General features: G+C 43.6%; 1 long non-coding RNA gene across 1 annotated transcript; it reads right to left on the bottom strand.

Annotated features, from left to right (window-relative positions):
- Window positions 1–430: 430 nt before the first annotated feature.
- Window positions 431–6,913, bottom strand: LOC310772113. The gene is made up of 3 exons (XR_014552470.1): window positions 6,767–6,913; window positions 1,320–1,434; window positions 431–553 (listed from the first exon to the last, which is right to left on the bottom strand). It is a non-coding gene; the product is annotated as an uncharacterized lncRNA (long non-coding RNA).
- Between the last annotated feature and the right edge of the window lie 587 nt (window positions 6,914–7,500).

Raw genomic sequence — 7,500 nt, 5'->3', positions numbered from 1 at the left:
GTAGCTAGCTAACATGGCGCAGTAAGTGAGTATTTTACAACTTCGAACATGGCTCAGCCAATCAGAATCAAGAACCGGAACTATCCCTTTTATAATGCAGCTTACCGGAGATGTGGTTGAATTCATGCTCCGTCCAAGTTCAGCTCTTGTCTTGAACCAAACCATGGCAGCCTACTCACCGAGATGTTTCTCGACCTCACCCACAAAATCTCATGAAGCTGTGCTCTCCCCTACGTGCTTCAGCCTTCCCTTCATCCACAGAGCAAGTAGCTTACTCTACTCTGGGCTAGAGTTCTCCATGTCTTAGACTCTAATGCAACCCAACATGGTCTAACTAGGGCCTAACAAAGCAGGGCCACATCAGCAGCCTGCCTGCCTGCCTGCCGGGGACCTGCCTGACGATGCTGTAGAGGCGGAACAGGTGGGCTTGCAGCTCCTGGACGGCCTGACGTAGTAGCCTGCGGTTGGAGCCCACGCCCACATATGTCATCCTGTACACCGTCACCAGGGTCTCCACCAGCCAGCCTAGAGGGTGCAGTGGGGTCTCACACGCCTGCCACGCACACACACGCACACACACACACACATGCACGCACGCACACACAAACAAGCACACGCACGGACACATACACGTCATACACGTCACACAAAAATTTTAAATTTAGTCTTAGTCGCTTACTGAAAATTGTAGTTAGTTTAAAGTCACATTTTAGTAGTTTTATTGTTATTTTTAAGATTTAGTTTTAATTCTAATTTTAGTCAACGTTTTAGTCACAATTTCCTCAGACAGTTTCATGATCCTGTAATGGATTTTGCTGAAGGATAATTGTCTCTGGCTATAAAATGTACTGTACTGTATGTAGTTAGTCATCTCTAGGCTGAGAATAGAGCTTTTCACACTACACTTAGACAGGGTTAAGTCAGTCTCTTAGCCTGGGGCTAAGAGGGTTATTCCCGAAAAGTCCCCGAATTGCAGTGTGAATCGCATAGCCCTGGTTTTAGGTTAACCAATGCGCGTGTGAAAAGGGGCTAAGTTAGCCTGGGGCTATATTAGCCCTACTCTTAGCCCAGGGCTTAGATAGTCCCGGGCTAAGACCATGTAGTGTGAAAAGCCATAATGACTGACCGTACTTTTTTCATATATCATATAAAATGCCTAAAGTTGTCTCGTCTTTAGTCGGAATTTTTCTTGTCGATATTTTTTTCATTTATGTTGTTGTAATTTAGTCATGAAATAAAAATGACATCAACAAGTACTTTTTTTGTTTTTTGTTGTTGACAAAATTAACAGTCACACACACTCTCTCAGTCACATGTACCTTGGTAAGGTATCGTCGTATGTTGTCGTAGTTTGCAGCAGTGACCGGCTCTCCAAGCTGAGGAATGAACTCCAAAGACTCCAATATTTTGCTGTGAGACCTGCTCAGGTCTGGGCTACGCACACACACACGCACGCACGCGCGCGCACGCACGCACACACACACACACACACACACACACACACACACACACACACACACACACACACACACACACACACACACAGGCGCGTGCACACACACAAAGTGGATAGAAAAATGTGTAAGTTTGCAGTGTGCATATTGATATATTAATGTATGCATATTTGCTTATGTGAAAGGATATATTACCCAGGCACTACAGTAAGTCTATCTGGGCGGCTGTAGCTCAGGAGGCTTTTGGATAAAGTGGTTCAATTCCCGCCTCCTTCAGTTTGCATGTCGAAGTGTCCTTGGGCAAGACACTGAACTCTGCATTTTTCACTAGTTTAAATTTGTATTTCGTTTAGATTTTTTGTTTTCAGATTCAGTTTAGTTTTAATTACCGGTAGTTTTTAAATCTGGGTTGCTAGTTTAGTTTAGTTTCCTATTAGTTTGTTTTTAGCGTTTTAGCGTTCGTTTTTATTTAGTCTTTTTCTTGGGATATTTATCAAGGGTGAGATTCAAAACGGTCAGAAATAAGTATTGTGTAATAAGAACCATGTATAACTAGAAATACCCGCGGTTGTTTGCAGTCTGCAGTTATTGTTTTTTTGTAAAGCTTCGTTTTATTTTTTATTTCAGTTAATGAAATTTTTTTTCATACCTTTCTTTTCCATTAATGATAATAACTTGGTGTGTGTGTGTGTGTGTGTGTGTGTGTGTGTGTGTGTGTGTGTGTGTGTGTGTGTGTGTGTGTGTGTGTGTGTGTGTGTGTGCGCGCGTGCGTACCTGTTAGGGCTGTGGCGATTCACTTATCTCACGATTCGATACTATCACGATACTTGGGTGCCGATTCGATATATATTGCGATTCTTAAAGTCCCTGGAAACCAAAATCCACAAAAACGTTCTAACTATGTTATTTAGGGTCTTATGTTAGTAATTTTGTGCCTCCGAAATTATTATACATTACTTTCAACCCAAAGCCTTAAAATCGCCACTTTTCTACAAGATTCTACAAAGTACTTCCTCATTGAAGACAGCAGTGCGCGAGGTGCTAAAACGCAGGAGCTTATGACGTCATAAGCTCTATATAACCTTTGTACACGCGCGCAATCCGCACCCACCTATGGCAAGTCCGTTCTTTGCCCCCAGTGACAGCGCTCCCTTGCTGTCCGTCTCCCTCTCACTCTGTGTGCCTGTCTGCCAAGCGCTATGCTTGTGAGATTAGCAAGGTGTCGGGTTTCAGGTCTCTCTCTCTCTCTCTCTCTCTCTCTCTCTCTCTCTCTCTCTCTCTCTCTCTCTCTCTCTCTCTAAGAACCGACAGAGATCTCTTCCTCAGAGCCACGGAGCAACGCGCGAACACACACACACACACACACACACACACACACACACACACACACACACACACACGGTGTGTGCACTCATCTCTCTTTCTTTCTTTCTCCGTTTCCCTCCCCCCCTCTCTCTCGCGCTCTCCGAGAGACAGAAATTTCCCTGCTGTAGACTGGACACGCCCACACAGTCCGCGGGAGAAAGTACACTCTAAAAAATAATGAAATCTCATGAGTTTTGCCATGGCTGTCAAACCTAAATTTATATACTTTGCGACGTTCATCATCGTTCAAATTCGGCTGGTGGCTTATTAACATAGGATCCTGTGATGTGATTAACTCAAAATGCTAAATAATAAAGAAATATTTCTGGTTTCCAGGGACTTTAAGTATTGCGATTCTACGATTATTGCGATTCGATATTACGATTTATTGCGATTTTTGTTTCTTTTTTTCTTTTCTTTTTTCAGTTTGTTTGCTTTTTTACACTAGATTAGAACATGGGAAAAGTTGAATCATACACAGTGGTGTATGAAGTACTCGAAAACCATACTTAAGTAAAAGTAAAGATATCTTCCCAGAAAAAGACTTTGGTAAAAGTCAAAGTCACTCATTAGAATATTACTTGAGTTAAAGTCTTAAAGTACTTGATATTTTCTGTACTTAAGTATCAAAAGTAATTTTCTGATATTAAATGTACTTAAGTATTGAAAGTAAAAAGTACAAGTAAATGCTGCAAAAAAAATCAAGCAAAAGACATGCCTGGGCTTGAGTGGAAGTCTATTTCTTCTTCTTGACTTTTATAGCCGCTGGCAAACAACGTTATGTTGCATTACAGCCACCAAATGGAATGACGTGTTGATCGTGATTAACGTAACTTGCAAACTAGGAGCACTGATTTGCCAAACCTGATTGTTTGCAAGCTACGCAATTTCTTCAGATTTTACTTTGTAACTAAGATGCTTGGGGGGAAATGTAGTGGAGTAAAAGTGAAAGTTGACAGAAATATGAATACTCAGAGGTAAAGTACAGATACTCAGAAAAAATACTTAAGTACAGTACTTAAGTATTTATACTTAGTTACATTACACCACTGCATACACTAGAGACTGTATATTATATCATGAGTAGGGCTGGGCGATATAGTTAAAAACAGGGGCGAACTGGGATCATAATTCAGGCCGGGCATTAGATACCAAGCAGGCCAGGCTGATATGGGCCGACGCGCGTGAAATTTGTCTGTTTGAAGCCCAATTTGGGCCAAGTCCAATTTTACAATGAGATGCACCCACTTTAAACCTGAAGTGTAATTATTACCGTAAATTCCGGACTATAAGACGCACCGGTCTATAAGCCGCGGGACCAAAATTGACTATTTTTTTCTTCTATAAGCCGCACCGGTCTATAAGCCGCGGGTGTTTTGATGTTTAATTACCATATGAAAGGGTTCGTGCACAGAGAGGAATGTCGGGAAAGAGATGGCTGTTTGGGGAAGCTCCCATTTATTAACATTTCAACAAAACAAAACAAAAGTCAGGTCACTAATCCCCAGACAAAATCACACAACAATAGGCTATATGTGCAGCAAACCTGTAACCAGAGAAGTCAAGTCACTAATCCTCGTCTTCCTCTTCTTCCTGCGTACTGAAACCACCAAAGTCCTCATCTTCAGTGTCGGAAACGAACAGGTTCAGGGTGGCTTCGTCAACCACTCTCCTCTCTCCTTCATTGTCACTCAAAACCAACGAACTCCTCTTCGTCACTGTCGGCATCGAACAGCCTCTGAAGCCTCTGACGGCCCTCAGCGCCAGCTGTGGCGGCGTCATCCTCTTCATCCCGCAGCAGTCCAGCGTTTTGGAACCCGTTGGTGATTGTGGATGTTTTCACACTCCTATAATATTCCGTGCTGAGACAGTTCCTCCTGCTGCACCGTCCAACGCCTCACCATTGACTCATCGATGCCCAGGTTACGCGCGGCTGCTCTGTTTCCCTCTTTTAATGCGAGATTGACTGCTTTCAACTTGAAAGCTGCGTCGTGTGAATTTCTGCGTACCTTCCCCATGGTAAGTGAGAGTGTTGCTTCTACTGCTCGTTCTCATGCTGTCGAGAACGAGCAAAGCTTTTTTTTGGTGAAAGAATCCTCCAGGGCGCTTCTTGTTAACAGTCCGAGTGAGTGGCAGGTCGAACGTCAAAGGCACTTCATCCATATTTATGATCTGCTCCGGTTCGATGGAATATTCCTTGATCTTCCTTTGTGTGAATTCGCCGAAGTTTGTGATTTTCTCCTGGTAGTCGGGGGAGGGAGTTGATGGCCGAGTGGCCGTTTGCTTACCGTAATTACCATATGTAAGTGGTCACGCACAGAGGGGATTGTCGGGAAAGAGATGGCTGTTTGAGGAAGCTCCCATTTACCGTATTACCGTAACATTTCAACAAAACAACATAACACAACACCACCGTTGTTTATTTTTACAGTGCACACAGTGTCCGCGGTGTGGTGAAAAGAGGGCAAGAGAGGAAATTAAAACAGAAGTGGATTTATAGTTAGAAAGAGTGCTAAAAAAGAGAGATTTTATTTGTATTTTTTTTTTTTTTTCTGAAAAAATCCATAGATAAGACGCACCGTTATATAAGCCGCAGGGGCCAAAAAACGGGAAAAAAGCCGCGGCTTATAGTCCGGAATTTACGGTACTTCAGACTAGTGCTGCACGATTTGGGGAAAAGGTGCGATTAGCGATTAGGGTGGACAATATTGCGATTGCGATTGTGATTGCGATATAATAAACAAGAGGTATCTAGGGATGTGCCGGCATGAGTTTTTGACGGTATGATAACCTTGGACAAAAATACCACGGTTTCACATATCACAGACTAAAATACATGAAATATGTTACAATTTAAAATATATTAAAACTAAAAAAAATAAAACAATTTGAAATTAAATTATCTTTACAAAAAAATAAAACATTTTGAGACATTTGCCTGTCCCAAACATGTAAAAAAGAAACACCAGTCAAATAGAAACTGCACTGTGTTACAGCACATAGAAGATGGCTCAGCAAAGTTGCAAAGTTAGTTACATGTCTGTCCAGCAATACTAATGAATGATACACCCCGTTTATTTATTTTGTAGCGACAGATGGCCTTAAACGCCACACTCACGTGACGCTTCTTGAGAGAGAGAGGTGAGAACGTGCATCTGCAGACTTTTAACGAGGGACCATGAAGGCGTCATGTGACAGGCTAGTTAGCTAGCCTGGAGGTGATGCTGCCAGTGCTGGCAGCTGCGACAGTGTTTTGCTATCAACCTTGTTAATCTCGTTATATTCTTCATCACAGCGGGTCATCCCCACTGTGTACTTAATCGCGCACTAGTTCTGCATAAGCACCTGCAGCTCTCTCCTTATTTTACTGACGTTCTCACTGATCACACGGCTGTTTACATGCGTTTCTGAACAAACGGCTAGCTAGTTATTAGCATAGCTTGCTGTTAGCGATCATGGATGTTCTCTCTCGCCCTCTCGGTAGATAATATGTAACCTTGCTGCACATAACATTACTTATTTGCGGGAGTGCATGGGAGAAGTCTCCCGCTATTATTGATGCCCAGTGTGATGGCAGAGAAACGTGTGTTTGCTGCGTCGCGTGTAACGTTAGTTTAGAGGAGGCTCTCTCACACACACACACACACTCAAAAGACGTGAAAAAAATAAAATAATCCCACACTTTTGCGGTTATGTAATCGCACGTGCTGACATCGCGATTGCGATTGCGATTCGATTAATCGTGCAGCACTACTTCAGACTAACTAATAAAGTAATAAAACCACTAGTAAACCAGTAGGCGGCGCCTGGCCTGCTGTTCAGTGAGTGGCCTGACTGCAGGGACCACTGGCGATTATCGATTCTGGAATAAAAGATCGATTCAAAAAATCGTGACATTAAAAATCGCGATACTTAAGTGAATCGATTTTTCCCCCCACCCCTAGTACCTGTGTCGTCGTGCGGTCGTTATGGTAACAGCGATGCTGTCCCAGGCCGCGGTCCTGTCTCCTCTCCCGGCAGCATCACATCCCAGCCGGCTCCAACACTCGTCAAACACACAGCGCCACCGCTGAGCTGCAGGCACCGCATACCGCCCCAGGCTGCGCGCACACACACACACACACACACACACACACACACACACACACACACACACACACACACGTAAGCACACGTGCATGCACACACACACACACACACACACACACACACACACACACACACACACACACACACACACAGTGAATAGAGAAATGTGTAAGTTTGCAGTGTGCGCATATTGATATACTAACTAGTACTACAGTATGCATATTTGCTTATGTGAAAGGGTATAGTACCAGTACCAGTCTTTACGTTGGAAGATCAGTTATTTACAACATCAAATACTCACTGCAGACAGTCTCTGTCCTTGCTGTCCGATTGGTAGAAGGCAGGTTTTGTGTATGTTCCCACTACCTTCAGCCCTGCAGTCCACTCTCCACTGAACACACCATCTAGACAGTCTCCGTTAGCCAGAGAGAGCACACCCTGAGGAGGGAGAGCGCCTGTTACTGTCCAAACACCAGAAACCAGCAGCAACTACAGAAACCAGCAGCAACTACAGAAACCAGCAGCAACTCCAGAAACCAGCAGCAACTCCAGAAACCAGCAGCAACTCCAGAAACCAGCAGCAACTCCAGAA

The sequence above is a fragment of the Poromitra crassiceps genome (genome assembly GCF_964638095.1).
Source record: "Poromitra crassiceps genome assembly, contig: HAP1_SCAFFOLD_2010, whole genome shotgun sequence".
In the NCBI taxonomy this organism is placed as follows: Eukaryota; Metazoa; Chordata; class Actinopteri; order Beryciformes; family Melamphaidae; genus Poromitra; species Poromitra crassiceps.
Note: the sequence above shows the minus strand (reverse complement) of the source record. Positions and strands in the feature narration are given on the sequence as shown.